We start from the raw sequence: 17,268 nt of genomic DNA, 5'->3' as shown, positions 1-17,268 counted from the left end.
TATACATGTAGGTATTTAATATTTTTAAAATTTATACACATACCTTATTTTTTAAAATTCTAATTAACAGTTAGTTCTGAACAGTTTTGAAAGGTAATTCCTGGTAAGACTTTCTTTAACATATTTATTAGACAACATTAATTGTGTTTTTATTGTGCATGTTACCATAGAAACGGCGACCACAGTATGGAAGACCGTAGGAGAACCTGTGAGAAAAAATATTTCCTACTGCAATGGCCGACTTTTTTCACTGCATGAGGAATTCTTCATTTTGAATGTATGTAAGTATTGAGAGAAGTTGCATATTTTATCCATAGAAAAAATATATTTTCGTTATGGTATGACATACCGCATGTCAGTGGTTAAGGGTTAACCATCGTAAGGCGGTGCTTAGATTCTTACGTAAACAATGGTGCGGGGTGCATTTGCACCCCATCTGTATATCCATTTTTTTTATAAATGAACGTCGGGGAAATTGATTTGAAAGATAATTAGGACTTGGTTTTTATACTATGAAACATAATTTTACAAAGTATTCATTTCTTAAAAAAAAAAAAAATTATTATCGTTGCAAGACAAACACATGAAATTTTTCAGAGTGAGCAACACAAAGATTTTGCACACAATACAGTTATGCAGGGACTTTCGGGCTTTTTCTCTGACATAAGTCAGACATAACACCGACCTTGTCCCGTAGCTCTGCTAGCTCCAGGTGGAACATCAGAAAAGCTCAATTGAGGATTGAACCGAATTTGCAGAAATTTTCATCATTTTGCACCTTACTACAGTCATTTTTCCAAAAAAGCACGTAAACGCAAATAATTTTAAATGCTGTAATGGGTGGAATGCGTTTAGAATTGAATTTAATGCGAATAAAAAAATGGACAAAAATCAAAAAATTTATTAAAAAAGATAGGTGGAGAAAACGAGGTCTGGGGTGCAACCGCTCCCCGCACCGCCTTACGGGGGTTAAGCTATAAAATATATTTTCATTTATTTCAGTATTTTAGTCACTTTAATTTTTTATGACCTAGTCTCCTGATATGGCAAGTTGCATTTTTAGGACTGGATCCCGCGTATGAACAAAAAGTTGATTAATAGCACCTGCACCTGGAAGGTTGCACAAATCATCATGATCCCTAAGCCTGGAAAAAAAACCCGAAGTCGTCTCCTCATATAGGCCAATAAGCCTGCTCCCAATGTTATCCAAAGTTTTCGAAAAGCTCTACGCCAGTAGACTCGAAATAATAACAAATTCAAAAAAATTGATTCCAGGTCATCAGTTTGGATTTCGAAAAAAGCACGGAACAATTGAGCAGGTGCACATATTAGCTAACCAAATCTACAGGGATCTGAACGGTAAAAGATATTGCTCAGCAGCCTACTTGGATATATCACACGCATTTGACAAAATATGGCATAGCGGCTTACATTTTAAATTGAAAGAACTCTTACCCTATCCCCACTATCTACTACCAAAATCCTACCTTTCAGACAGACATTCCTTCGTGAAACAAGGGAGTGAACTTACTGCATTACATCCAATATATTCTGGCGTTTCTCAAGGCAGCGTCTTAGGACCTATATTGTTTCTCCTTTATACAGCTGATCTGCCAAGAACAAGAACCACCACTGTAGCAACATTCGCTGATGACACAGCGGTCTTGGTATCCCACACCAATCTGGCCTCAGCCTCAAAGAACCTTCAGACAAACCTTGATAAAATCCAAAAGTGGCTACAAAGATGGCGTATCAGAGTTAATGAAACGAAATCTACACAAGTGACATTCACTTTACGCAGAGAAACATGTCCACCAGTAGAAATCAACGACTGCTACCTCCCACAAGCTAACGATGCTAAATATCTTGGCATGCATTTGGACTAACTGATGACTTGGAAGAAACATATATTCACCAAAAGAAAACAGCTAGGCCTTAAATTTAGCAAAATGTATTGGCTGATTGAACGCAAATCTAAATTATCATTGGACAACAAAATACTGTTGTATAAGGCCATTCTCAAACCTGTGTGGACATATAGTATACAACTTTGGGGAACCGCCAGTAATTCCAACATTGACATCCTTCAAAGATTCCAAAACAAAGTGTTGCGAACCATCGTCGATGCACCTTTCTACATCCCCAACAGGGTCATTCTACACGACGTCAAGTTGGAATCCATCAAGGAAGTGATCTACCAGTTCAGTGTTCGTTACAGTGTCAGTGCATCCTAACGTGTTGGCCAACCGCCTAAACGTGCCCGATGTCAACGAAGTGCGTAGATTTGGACGCCTGCTGCCTGCCGACCTGTCTACAGGACTCAGATAAGTTTTAGCTTTTAAGGACATATATACACCAATAAGTACTTTCATTGTCAAAAAAAACCTAAATTTAAATTTAGCTAGTTCTTTAAAGGAGATCACTCACTGGAGTGATACTCTACATATCAATCTCACATTTGTCAAAGCAAACGCTTATTGCCCTTCCGGCAGATTGCAGAATCCATTAGGGGTTATATATATAAAAAAAAAGATTAATAGCAAGCTGAAAATTTGTTGATAGCTTAAGGGTGTCTAGTCGGATAAACTTTGATATATGGGAACACTGGAACAAGTGCAGTTTTAATTGTGGAACAGGTTAAAAATTTAAAACGGTCAGACCACGAAAACGGCACATTTATTTTGTCCGACAGAATATACTAAACTCTCCGAACAGAGATTAAACTCTCATGCAAAAATCAGACTGCTATTTGTTTAATCTCTGTTCGGAGAGTTTAAGTCTGTTCTGTCGGACAAAATACATGTGCCGTTTTCGTGGTCTGGCCGTTCCAAATTTTTAACCTGTTCCACAATTAAAACTTCCCCTGTTCCAGTGTTCCCATATATCAACTTTTGTCCGACTAAACACCGTTAAGCTATTAACAAATTTTCAGCTTGCTATTAATCAACTTTTTTTTCATACGCGGGATCCAGACCTATTTATTCAATGCAAAAGTATATTATATTATTCAAAATATTACAATGTTTTTTTATAAATCTTCTATTTTTATAAATCTAAATATTATGATCGGAATAGCTTCTATTTAACTGTTATTATGTTTACCAAGACAAAATATTCCATCTCTACACCAGTTGTAGATACTAAAATTTTCATAATTTTCCCTGGTAATTTTGAGAGTCTCCCAGAATTTAATTAATAGTTCTGTCCCTCATAACATTCAAAATTTTCCGCTGGCTCTCTGAACTAAATTAATTATTTAAAACTTGTTAGGAAAACAATTTTGAAGATAGATTTTATTTTGCAAGAACTGAGTATTTGCACGCTGCACAAAGCTTTTGTTATACTGTGAAATCTGCATTTTAAAAACTGGTCATAAAGCTGTAATTTACATAACAAATCTTTTGAACAAGGCTCACTTTCAGCAGAAACTAAAAAGTGGATTAGAAAATATACATTTTCTTAAACCAAATAACGTAGAGTGCAATGAGCATCAATACAACTTACGATTTATTTAATGAAAAATCCGAGGAAGAACGGCTTTTCGAGCCCAAATGAAAGATATGTAAATAATATATAATAGCTAAAACATAATAAAGCTATTTTTATGAATATTTTTCCTTTGTTCCATCGGTATCATCATCATCATCAACCGGTTCGCGTCCTTCTTCTTTCTTTTTTAAGTGCCGTCTCCGAATCGGAGGTTAAATATCATCATCACTATCATTTAATCTATCTACCGCTGCTCTGAAGAGTTCTATATAACTGCATTTAAACCAATCCCTTAAATTCTTCAACCATGACACTCTCCTTCTTCCTATACTCCTTTCGCCTCTTATCTTTCCCTGTATTATCAGTCTTAGCATGTCATATCGTTGTCCCCTACTTTTTATTTTGATTGTGTTTATTATTTCGCATTATTTAACCATTTCTCGCAATAATTCCATATTCGTTTTCTTCTGCATCCATGCTATTCTGAGCATCCTTCTGTAACACCACATTTCAAATGACTGTAGCTTATTTCTGTGTTCTTGCTTCAATTTTCAGCTTTCAAGTCCATATTGCCGTATCGAGAAGACAATCTCAAAGAATAACATCTCAAAGCTCTTACTTTCAATTCTAAGCTAAGGTATTTGTTGGAGAGAATTGTTTTCATTTTTACAAACGCATTTCTTGCTATTTCTATCCTGGTCCTTATTTCTATTGTTTGATCGATTTTCTCTGAAATCCAGGTTCCTAGGTATTCGTATTTATCAACCCTTTCTATCGGTACATTTCCCAAATGTATGCTTGTTTGTATGTTTGTTTTCTTAGTTATTGTTATGTATTTGGTCTTATTTACATTCATTTTTAGTCCATATTCTTCACAGAAACTGTTTGTTTTGTTTAGTAATAATTGGACTTGTTCAGCAGAGCTTGCCATAATTACGGTGTAATCTGCATAATTTTGTTAATACATCTTCCGTTAATTATTATTCCTTAACTTTGAGATAGTAATGCTTCTTCAAAAATGGCTTCACTATATGCATTAAAGAGTAATGAAGACATAATACATCCCTGCCTAACTCCTCTCCTGATTTGAATTTCTGGACTGGGTTCGTTAGACATTACAATTTGTGCTCTTTGATTCCAAGGTTTGTTATTATTCGTAAGTCACTTTTGTCTTTGTTTTTGTCTTTATAATTTGGACTAATGGTTCGCGGCCACTGCTGGACAAAGGTCTCCCATTATTTTTTGTCTGTTTATGTATTGTTTCTATCTTGTGCAGCTTGCATCCAGTTTTCTCGTCAGTCCAAGCTTGATATCGTCAGTCCATTTGGTTGGTGGACGGTTTGTGCTCTGTGTTGCTTCTTGTCTTGACCTTTACTCGACAATTCGTTATGTCCGTCATGACAGATAATCTGACGAAGTGTCCTTCCGTATGCGTAATTCTTTCTATACCAGCTGTTGTATTTATTTTCCGACGTATTTGTTCGTTTGCGATTCGGTCTTTCATAGAGACAGCCAACAGTTGGCGCTCTATAGCTCTCTGAGTCCTGCAAATCTTGTTTCCTGCCTTTTTGTGAGTACTAATGTTTCTGCTCCGTAAGTGAGTTTAGGTAACATAGACTGGTTAAAAATGTTCTTCTTGAGGCGGATGGGTAGTTCCTATTTAAATATTTATCTGGTTTAATTCACTAAACGCTTTATAGTTTAATTCTATACGACGTATGAGTTCTGCCACATGTTTAGTTATCACTGTATAACCGAATTTTTGCTTTCTGTATTTATACAATTCAGGAGCCTGATAATAACTCAAAGGAAAATCCATAAAAAATAATTAGAAATGTCAACTCTGAAATACCCGATATACACGTCCATGAAATCGAAACCGCCCTATCTCAAATGAAAAATAACAAAGTTGCCAATCCAGATGGTGTTCTTCTTTTAGTACCGTGCCCAAATTTTTTAGACGTGGGTAGCTTCCATAACAATTTACCGATATCTTTCTCGATCTTGTGCGGCATGTAACAATTGATCTGCTGAAAATCCAGTCCATTGACGAAGGTTTCGGTGCCATGAATATTTCTTCCGACCAATTCCTCTTTTTCCGTCGATCTTTCCATTGAGTATTAACTGCAGCATCCTGTATCTGCTACCTCTCATTAAATACCCCAGATATTCAAGTTTTCTGTTTTTTATCATCTTGGTTAAATCAACTCGCCTTGACCAACTCGGTTTAAGACTTCTCGGTTTAAGACTTCTCTGTTTAAAATGCGTTGAACCCAAGATATTCTGAGCATTCTACGATACGACCACATCTCAAAGGCTTCTAATTTGTTCATCATATTAACGTTCACGATCCAGGTTTCACATCCATATAGTAATACAGGATACACATAACATTTAAGGAACTGGATTCTTAGTTGTAAGTTCAGCTGAGTGTTGCTCAGAATAGATCTAAGTTTCATAAATGCTCCTCTTGCAATTTCTATACGAGTTTTAATTTCTTCATCCGGATTTAGTGTCTCGTTTATCCAACATCCTAGTTATTTAAAATGGTTAACTTTTGTTATTGGTTCATCACTGATAACTAGTTGCATAGGGCCGACGTCTTGTTTACTAACTACAAGTAACTTTGTCTTTGTTGCATTTATATTAAGTCCGTTATTGGAGCATTCTCTAGTGACTCGATCTATAAGGAATTGAAGATCTTCGATAGTTTCAGCCATGATCGCGGAGTCGTCTGCATATCTGATGTTGTTAATAGTTTCTCCCCCCATTCGAACTCCACATTGTTCTTCCAAGGCTTCATTAAAAATTATTTCTGAATATAGGTACGTTAAACAAAGTTGGGGATAACACACAACCTGTCTGACACCTCTTTGAATGCAAATTTTGTCTGTTTCTTTGCCGTCTACCAGAATAGATGGTATCGTTGCTGAAATGCTTAAGGAAGGTAACCAAGCTATTATAGAGGAGCTAAAACTCCTATTTCATATATGTCTATACAAGACAAAAATACCTCATGATTTGAATGAGAGTATTACAATACTGCTATTCAAAAAAGGAGACAAAAGAGACTTAAAAAACTACAGACCTATCTCACTGCTCTCACAAATGTACAAACTCTTTATTAGAATTATAACCAATAGACTAAGAAATAAAATGGACAGTTATCAGCCAGTTGAGCAAGCAGGTTTCAGAAAAGAGTGTAGTACCATAGATGATCTCCTCACTATGAAAATATTGATAGAGAAGGCAAACGAATACAACCTAGATTTATGTTTAGACTTTGTAGACTATGAAAAAGCGTTCGATATTGTCGAGATATGGGCTATAGAAAAAGCTCTAAATAACAGCAGAATAGACTCCAGGTACAGGCACTCTTACATAATATCTATAAAATAGCAACTATGATAGTCGAATGGGAAAAGAAAACAAACAAAACTAATCCCATAGAAATGCGTAGCGGCGTAAGACAAGGAGATGTATTATCCCCAAAACTCTTCAACTTAGCTCTGGAAGACGTCTTTAAAGAACTGGAATGGGAAGACCTGGGTATCAACATAAGAGAAGAATCACCTCAGATATTGCGATGAAGTTGTCCTTATTACAACCAACCAAGAAAAACTAGCCACAATGCTGACTCAACTAGCACAAGCATAAGAGAAGATAGGATTAAGAATGAACATGAATAAAACAAAAATCATTAAAAATACAAATGACAGAATAAATATAAATATAAATAATGTCAATATTGAGGTTGTTGACGAATATATATATCTGGGTCAAATAATCAAAGCTAATAAAGAGAACCAAACAATTGAGGTACAGAGAAGAATCCGATTGGCGTGGACAGCGTTTGGAAAGTTAAGATAGATACTAAAATGCACAAAGATAAAACAGTCCCTAAAAACCCGTATATTTGACCAGTGCATCCTTCCTGTTTTGACACATGGCTTAGAAACATGGACATTAATAAAGGCCAACATAAACAAAATAGAAATAACTCAGAGAAAAATGGAAAGATCCATGGTGGAAATAAAACTACAAGACAGAAAATCAAACAAATAGATAAGAGAGAAAACAAAAGTAAAAAATGTAACTGAACATATAACAGGGTTAAAATGGAGATTTGTGGGCCACAATGCGAGACACGAAGATAAAGGATGGAATGCTGAAATACAAAACTGGAGACCGTGGACAGGAAGAAGAGGAAGACCTCAGATGCGATGGAAGGACGATATTGTTAAAGCTGCAGGAACTAACTGGAAAAGCGCAGCCAAGGACAGACGGAAATGGAAAGATTTGGGAAAGGCCTATATCCAAAGTTGGATACAAATGGGCTAAAAAAAGGAAGAAGAAGAAATCAGAGTGTCATTTTAGGCCAGATTTCTAAAAATTGTCGCGGCAGTCGACGTGTTAGTTATGTATTGTATTCAAAATAATATAGCCTTATATTTCCAGTCAATAACGTTCGAGCAATGTTTTTACAGTTCTCCACTAATAAAATGAATAATTTATCAGCCTGCGAAATTAGAGCTCGTATTATAAACAGAAATACAAATAAAAAAGCGAAATTTGATATGGGCCTTGATCTAGAGTGGAATCGTGTTACCGAAAATTTAATTCAACTTACATTTCCAATTTAAATTTTATTCTTTTGATATCGGGAATATAACGACGTGCAGACATTCTTTCTCCAAACGATCTCTTTGAATATGGAGGAAACATCAAAGAAAGCTCTGCCGTTCACCTACCCAGTTCAGATGCTAATATGTCTCTTCAGATCACGATGGAAACCTATTCCGCCAATCGTTACTGGAGAATTGATACGAAGCCATTGAGAAATTTTGCCAAAATTTCTATATTGAATAAAAATCTTCTAAACACAATCGACTAAAATATAAAAAATATACTATCGACAATAAAACTGCTCTTTATATTACAATTCAACTTTTATCAAATGGTACAAACAAAGGTTATAAAATATCTCGAGTAATACAAAATATATTCTTAATATATAGAGTCTTCTAATAGGGACTTCAGAACTTTGACAGTTGGTATAATAGTCTAGTAAAATAAGATTACACTACATGTAAATCAAAATGTAAATTCGTACAGGTTGGAATAAATTTTAATCAAAGTTTAGGTGAGTACAAAAGATATTTTCAAAAAAAGTATCCAAATCATATAAGGGGTTCATTGTTTAAATAATTAAAAAGTGGTCATTTTTGCACAATATTTATTTTTAACTGCTGAGGTAATTTACATTTTAATAAAGATCTTTATGCCTTTTTTTCTACAAAGCTGAAGGACAAATCTTTCACCTAAGACTTACTAAATTAAATTTGACCTTCTATTTATTTAAATAATCCTATATAAAATTTAAAAATCACATTTGCAAAAAAATATTTTTTGCGTTTTATATAAGCACTATAAATTATTTTATTTAATAGGAGAAATTGCGCTATGTTACCAGCATAAAGCAAAAAAGTGGTTAAAAAATATTTAATAATTTATGATATTTAATTTGTTTATCAAATATTATTATATTTTCAATTGCAAAAACGCGGTTGTTACCAAAAGAATATAAACCTGTTTAAAATCTCATTACTTTTAATTTTATGTATGTTTTCGATAAATGTATTGATAAATTCAAATTTCAGTTTAACTCCACTCTAAAATGACATTTTAAAGTTGTTCTAATTTGTTTAAATTTGTTATATTAATAATGTCGAGGGGATTAAACATTTTGAAATGCTGTTCCAATAATCGGATTCCTGGAAATTTTTCACTAATTAACAAAATTTTTTTGTCGTTTCCTCCTTTTTTTTCCTATTAGTAAAATATATATAGTTTTGCTTATAGAGGGGGTTTCATAAAGAATGTCCAAGCTCTGAGTTGTCGATTCTAGGCCTCAAAATATTAAGACTTAACTAAAATCACTTAAATAAAATATGGCTCCTTATTGAGTTACAGGGTGTTTTATTTAAAAATTTAAAAATTATTTTTGCTCAGTATTTTATAACCATTCGACGTATCCTTTTCATACTTGACAGAAAGTGTAGGTACTATTCACCCTATATAATTATGTTAAGTGCAGGTTTCCGGCTATTACCAGAGGCGTATGACAGGGGGATGCAAATGGTTGACCCTTCCCAAATTCTAAGTCACTGGCGAAATTGCTATTTTAGCGCAAATTTTAGATTCTCCAATACTCTCTATGTAAATAACTTACTCCTCATTCCTAACAATAATGTCATTAGTTTTAGAGATATTTGAAGTTAAACATGTAACGGCACGGTTATTTTGATTAACGTTTTGTGCCGCTTAATTTTTAATTTCAAATATCTCGAAAGCTAATGATTTAATCGTTAAGACTGAAGAGTATATTATTCATTTTTAACGATAAAATCATTAGTTTTCAAGATATTTGAAACTAAAAATTAAGAGGCACAATATATTAATCAAATTAACTAAATAACTGTGCCGTTACATGTTTAACATCAAATATCTCGAAAAACTAATGACTTTATCGTTACGAGTAGAGATGATATTATTGACATAGAGAGTATAGGAGAGTCTGAAAATTGTGCTAAAATGGCAATTTCACCAGTAACGTAGAATTTGGGAAGGGTTAACCATTTACTGTCCCCTTTCATACGCCTCTGGTAATAGTCGGAAACTCCTGTTTAACAAAATATCATAGGGTGTATGGTACTTACACTTTCTACCAAGTATGAAAAGGATACGTCGAATAGTTTTAAAATACTGAGCAAAAATATTTTTTTTTCTTTTTAAATACATCTTTAACTATTAACACCTTGTAACTCAATAAGCAACCATATTTTATTTAAGCGATTTTGGTTATCTATTAATATTTTTAGGTGTAGCATCTACAACTCAGAGATTGGACATTTGTAATGAAACCCCTCTATAAGCAAAACACTATATTTTATTATAAGGAAAAAAAAAGAAGAAAAAAACGACAAAAAAATTGTAAAATAGTGAACAATTCCTATGAACCCGATTATCGGAAGAGCATTTCAAAATTCTCTAACAATAAAACACTGAAAACGTTTGTTTTCTATACTTCCACAAAATTTATTACAACTATGTGAATACAGCTGTTTCTGCAGAGTGTCTTTCTCAAGCCATTCAGATCACTATGGGTTTGTCTTTTTAAAGTCTTTAACTGAAGAGGTTGAGGAGTGGGGAGCTGTTTGTCTCGAGTGGGTCATCCAGAATTATATCTGTATTCTTCAATTTATTAATTTCCATAGATTTTATAAAGATAGTTTAAGGCCTTTATTTTGAATATGCAGAATTTGAAACTGTTCATTAAAAGAATGATTATGATCTAGAAGGTGAAGTGCGTATGTTGAAGTGTCTGTTTTTCTATTGTTAAAAACCCTTTGTGTTCTGTGAAACATATCAAAATCCCCGCGACTTTATTAAAAAAACAAATTAGAACAATTTCAAAATGTCATTTTAGAGGGGAGCTAAATTTAAATTTGAATTTACGAAAACATACATAAAAATAAAAGTAATGAGGTTTTAGATAAATTTATATTTTTTTGGTAATAACCGCTTTTTTGCAATGGAAAATATCATCATCATCATCACTGGCCCACAACCCTTTCTGGCTCTTGGCCTGTTCCAGGATTCTTCCCCATTCTGATCTGTTTCGTGCTTTTTTCTCCAGTTTTTTATTTTTAAACTAAAAGGGAAGTTCCCTAGGTTAGCCGTATACCATAGAGTTAAAAAACTAATATGAAGTAAAAAACCACTTCTATGTAATTGGTATATTTATTGAAATTTAAAAAATCCCAATGGATTGAATAAAATGTGTCCAATTCAGAACGTTTTTAGACTTACCGGTCCATCATCAGTGAATCTACAATAAAATAAGTAATCCCACTATTAAAATTGAAAGATGGTTGAAATTTTAAAAGTTAGAAAAGTGTGGTTATGATTACTTACTTGAATACTTGCTAAATAGCCCCAGAACCAAACAATGGTTCAATTTATAATTCGATTTACAATATTTAAAAGTAATATTAAACAGGCTAAACGCCGATGTTACAAGATATAACGTCCGGGAACATGGTGAAACCCTACCAGGAAACTTAAGCAACCATCTTAGGCCAACGCTGACTATCAAGTGTCAAAAGTGTGTAAGGAACTGTTTGGAGTGACATTGACAGTAGAGAAAAAGGTAGTCTATTTTCAAAGGTTATTAACAAAAGGTCATTATCCAAAACAATGATAATATATGATAAAGATTTTAATATCTGAAAATGTCTAACATTTTAAATCTATTATTTTTTTAAAAGAAGATTGTGATTTACAAAATTTATTTAGAATATAAAATTATTTTATGTTGACTGTATACTATAACATTAAATTGATCAAATTCATAAAAAGGAAGTATGAGCTGGTATTAATAATGATAAACAAAAGATAAAAACAGGTGATGGTGAGAAAGGAGAAAGAATAAATATTAGTTGGAATATTATTGTTCAAATGAATTAATAGGTAGGCAAGTTATTTAAATCTATATTGTATTGGTGGTTGTATATGTAAAAGGAAAATTATTGTTATCTAAATGTAAATGGAAATTGTTAAAATAATGGATTTGAGTTAGGATACAGTCAATATACTTCATAGTATGGAATATGTAAATGAAGAGGATTGTAATTATTATGAGATGTTTTAAAAAAAAAATTGGGAGAATTCTTATGACAAAGTGGGGGTATGTGAAATTGAAGATAAAGAAATGTATGATTATAGCTGGCTGAGTCCAGTTGATACAAGAATGAAATTAAAATGAAATTGATATTGAAAATGTACTGAATAAAATAAAATTAGTAAAACAAAGTAAGAAAACGAATATTGATATAATTTAATTGTAATAATAATGGGTCTGAATGTGAGAACTGCTCAGTTCTCACATTCAGACCCATTATTTTTATTACAATTAAATTATATCAATATTCGTTTTCTTACTTTGTGTTACTAATTTTATTTTATTCAGTACATTTTCAATATATTATGTACTCACCGGAGGGACCGTAGACGTTCGGATACAATTAGCGTCTCTTTGCAAAGAAAATGATGTCGACTTTGCAAAGTAACAAGACACTTACTCAACACACACACCACACGTTACATCTGAGTTAGTGATAAAATAGACAATTACGTGGCTAAAAGTTCTAGTTCTAAACCAAGGCCAGAATCAGAGGAAAAAAAACATTTTCAATATTAATTTCATTCTTGTATCAACTGGACTCAGCTATAATCATACATTTCTTTATCTCCAATTTCACATACCTCCACTTTTTCACAAGAATTCTCTCAAATTTAAAAAAAAAACATCTCATAATAATTACAATCCTCTTCATTTACATATTTCATACTATTATTACTATTAAGTATATTGACTGTATCCTAAATCAAGTCCATTATTTTAACAATTTCCATTTACATTTAGACAACAATAATTTTCCTTTTACATATACAACCACCAATACAATATAGATTTAAATAACTTGCCTACCTATTAATTCATTTTTACAATAATATTCCAACTAATATTTATTCTTTCTCCTCTCTCACCATCACCTGTTTTTATCTTTTGTTTATCATTATTAATAGCAGCTCATACTTCCTTTTTATCAATTTGATCAATTTAATGTTATTGTCAACATAAAATAATTTTATATCCTAAATAAATTTTGTAAATCACAATTTTCTTTTCAAAAAACAACAGATTTAAAATGTTAGATATTTTCAGATATTAAAATCTTTATAATATTATCATGGTTTTTGATCATGACCTTTTATTAATAACCTTTGAAAATCGACTACCTTTTTCTCTACTGTCAACGTCACTCCAAACAGTTCCTTACACACTTTTGACACTTGATAGTCAGCGTTGGCCTAAGATGGTTGCTTAAGTTTCCTGGTAGGGTTTCACCATATTCCCGGACATTATATCTTGTAAAATCGGCGTTTAGCCTGTTTAATATTACTTTTAAATAATGTAAATCGAATTATATATTCAACCATTGTTTGGTTCTTGGGCTATTTAGCAAGTATTCAAGTAAGTAATCATAACCACACTTTTCTAACTTTCAAAATTTCAACCATCTTTTAATTTTAATAGTGGGATTACTTATATTATCGTAGATTCACTGATGATGGACCGATAAGTCTGAAAACGTTCTGAGTTGGACACATTTTATTCAATCCATTGGGATTTTTTAAATTTTAATAAATATACCAATTACATAGAAGTGGTTTTTTACTTCATGTTAGAGTTTTTTATTTTTAAGGTTATTATAAATATCATGTTCTATTTGTTCTAAATATCTCAGCTTCGGTCTTCCTCTTGTTCTCTTTCCTACTGGCATCTGTTTGAATATGTTGTTTGGTATTTCGCTTTCTTCCAACATGTCCCATCCAACGCAGCCGTCCTATTTTAATGAATGTTATGAAATCCGGATCCTGGTATATTTTGTATAGTTTAAAGTTGTACCTTCTTCGCCAAATTCCGTTTTCTTTTGTGCCCTTATATATGTGTCGCAAGATTTTTATTTCAAAGGTGGCTAGCAATGTTTCCTCTCTTTTAGTGTGTCCAGGTTTCTGAGCCGTATGTGAGTACCGGTCTTATTAAGGTTTTGTATATTGGCATTTTGTTTTTCTTGCGGCGTTATCTGATCTTAGTTGCCGAATTAAGCCATGGTAACTTTTATTAGCAATAAATATTCGCCTCTTCACTTCCTCCTCAACGTTATTATCAGACGTGACTAGGGATCCCAAGTGTGTTAAGTTTTTTACCCCCTCGATATTGTATTCTCCTATTGTTATATTTTGTGGCTGTGCTATATAATTTACTAAGTCTTAGGTAAAAATTTATCCTTCAGGTTTGTAGAAAAAATCCTAAAGACCTTTATTAAAAATGAATAACCATTTTCAATTTCGTTGCAAAACGAAAATACAGCCGAACCATATTCTAGTCCAATCAGAGAGTGCTGCAAGCACCTCTACCGGTTTCGAAACTTATTAGTCTCTTATCAGGAGGCACATATGCTGCTCTCCCTGATCCAACCAAAACAAACCCCAGCGTGCAGTCCCGGATTGCAACGAACGAAATGGCATAGATGCCCTAGCGGCAACTGCTAGCAAAAAGACTAAGTTTTCACTCTAATGGCATACAAAACAACATAATGCTATTCTACATACCACCAGAATGAAAACAATGGGAACCTTCTCTGGTTACACCTCCGAGGCTTCTACAATTTGCAAGCCATACGGATGCTGAGACTAAGGAAGATGAGGGAATTCTACAATTTACAATTCACGTCCCATCTGCTCAGCGCAGTAAAGTTCCAACGGGAATGGTTCCCTTCATACTCCACACAGAGTAAATGTAAATCAAAAATGAATAACCATTTTCAATTTCGTTGCAAAACGAAAATACAGCCGAACCATATTCTAGTCCAATCAGAGAGTGCTGCAAGCACCTCTACCGGTTTCGAAACTTATTAGTCTCTCATCAGGAGGCACATATGCTGCTCTCCCTGATCCAACCAAAACAAACCCCAGCGTGCAGTCCCGGATTGCAACGAACGAAATGGCATAGATGCCGTATTTTCGTTTTGCAACGAAATTGAAAATGGTTATTCATTTTTGATTTACATTTACTCTGTGTGGAGTATGAAGGGAACCATTCTCGTTGGAACTTTACCGCGCTGAGCAGATGGGACGTGAATTGTAAATTGTAGAATTCCCTCATCTTCCTTAGTCTCAGCATCCGTATGGCTTGCAAATTGTAGAAGCCTAGGAGGTGTAACCAGAGAAGGTTCCCATTGTTTTCATTCTGGTGGTATGTAGAAGAGCATTATGTTGTTTTGTATGCCATTAGAGTGAAACTTAGTCTTTTTTCCGTTATTAAAATATAAATTACCTCAGCAGTTAAAAAAAGTAAATATTGTGCAAAAATGACCCCTTTTTAATTATTTAAACAATGATCCCCTCATACGATTTGGATACTTTTTTGAAAATATCTTTTGTATTCACCTAAAATTTGATATAAAATTTATTCCAACCTGTACGGAATTACATTTTGATTTTTTTTATTTTATTAGGCTATAATAGCGACCTTATTGTTGAAGCTATATCATTAAAATTGCCCGTTATTTATTTAATCCTACTAAGTTACATAAACCTATCATTCTCATGGAATATTTAAAGCGAAAATAACTCGACAAAAAATGATATTAGCAATGAGAAATCTCTATTGGAACCAACAGGCCGGCCGTGGTAACATTAGATAAAAATAGCACGGATGCGCAACATTTATATAAGTACAGGTGTTAGACATGGCTGTTTACTTTCACCATTACTATTTAATATACAGGGTATCCCGAAAAGATTGGTCATAAATTATACCACACATGCTGGGGTCAAAAATAGTTCGATTGAACCTAACTTACCTTAGTACAAAATAAATGTGCTCATAAAAAAAGTTACAGCCCTTTGAAGTTACAAAATGAAAATGGATTTTTTTCAATATATCGAAAACTATTAGAGATTTTTTATTGAAAATGGACATGTACCATTCTTATGGCAGGAACATCTTAAAACAAAATTATAGTGAAGTTTATGACCCTACAAAATGTTATGGGGGTTTTGTTTCCTTAAACCCCCTTAAACTTCTGTGTACGTTGCAACGTTTTAAAACTTTTTTGCCTCTTAGTATTTTTTTCGATAAACCAGTTTTTATCGAGATGCGTTTTTTTTAATATCTACATAAAAATTTTATGGGGATTTGGTTCTTTTAAACCCCCAAATATTTGTGTACGTTCCAATTAAACTATTAGTGCGGTACCATTAGTTAAACACAATGTTTTTGAAACTTTTTGCCTCTTAGTCTTTTTTTTGACAAGTCACCTTTTATCGAGATGTGGCTTCTTTTTCAAAATATACCTAAAAATGTAAATTATAAATAAATTTTCAGATTATTAACAGATTAGTCTCTATAATTATTGTACTTAACCATATTATACAAATAATATGTGGTGGATTCGACGAATATTAAAAAATGCCGATAAACACTGGCTTATCGAAAAGTACTAATAGGCAAAAAGTTTTAAGAACATTGGGTTTAACGAATGGTGCGACAATAATAATTTAATTGAAACGTACACAAAAGTTTGGAAGGGTTTAAAAGAAGAAAACCCCCATAAAATGGGGTGCACAAATTTCGCTTTTATTTTTTAAGAATGTTGCTGCTATAAGAATGCCACATGTCATTTTCAATAAAAAAATCTCTAAGAGTTTTCGATATCTGAAAAAAAAACCGATTTTAATTTTGTAACTTCAAAGGGATGTAACTTTTTTGTGTGCACTATTGTATATACGTCAGTGAGGTGCAATCAACCTATTTTTGACCCCAGAATCTGTGGTATAATTTTTGACCAATCTTTTTGGGACATTCTGTATACTCCGAAGAAATATTTAAACAAGCACGTCAAAACTTTACAGAAGGTATCAAGACAAATGCTGAAAATATAGATAACATTTGTTATGCCGATGATACAGTCATTATCGCTGAAAATGAAAAAGATCTTCAGACGTTACTAAACACAATTTTTGATAATGGGAAACAGTTTGGTTTAATAATAAACATAAAGAAAACAAAAAGTATGGTTACCATTAAGAGGGGTAAAATCATAACAAGTATCCACATAAAAATGAGGATATTAAATAAGTGAACAA

This window comes from Diabrotica virgifera, chromosome 5 (genome assembly GCF_917563875.1).
Source record: "Diabrotica virgifera virgifera chromosome 5, PGI_DIABVI_V3a".
Classification (NCBI taxonomy): Eukaryota; Metazoa; Arthropoda; class Insecta; order Coleoptera; family Chrysomelidae; genus Diabrotica; species Diabrotica virgifera.
Note: the sequence above shows the minus strand (reverse complement) of the source record.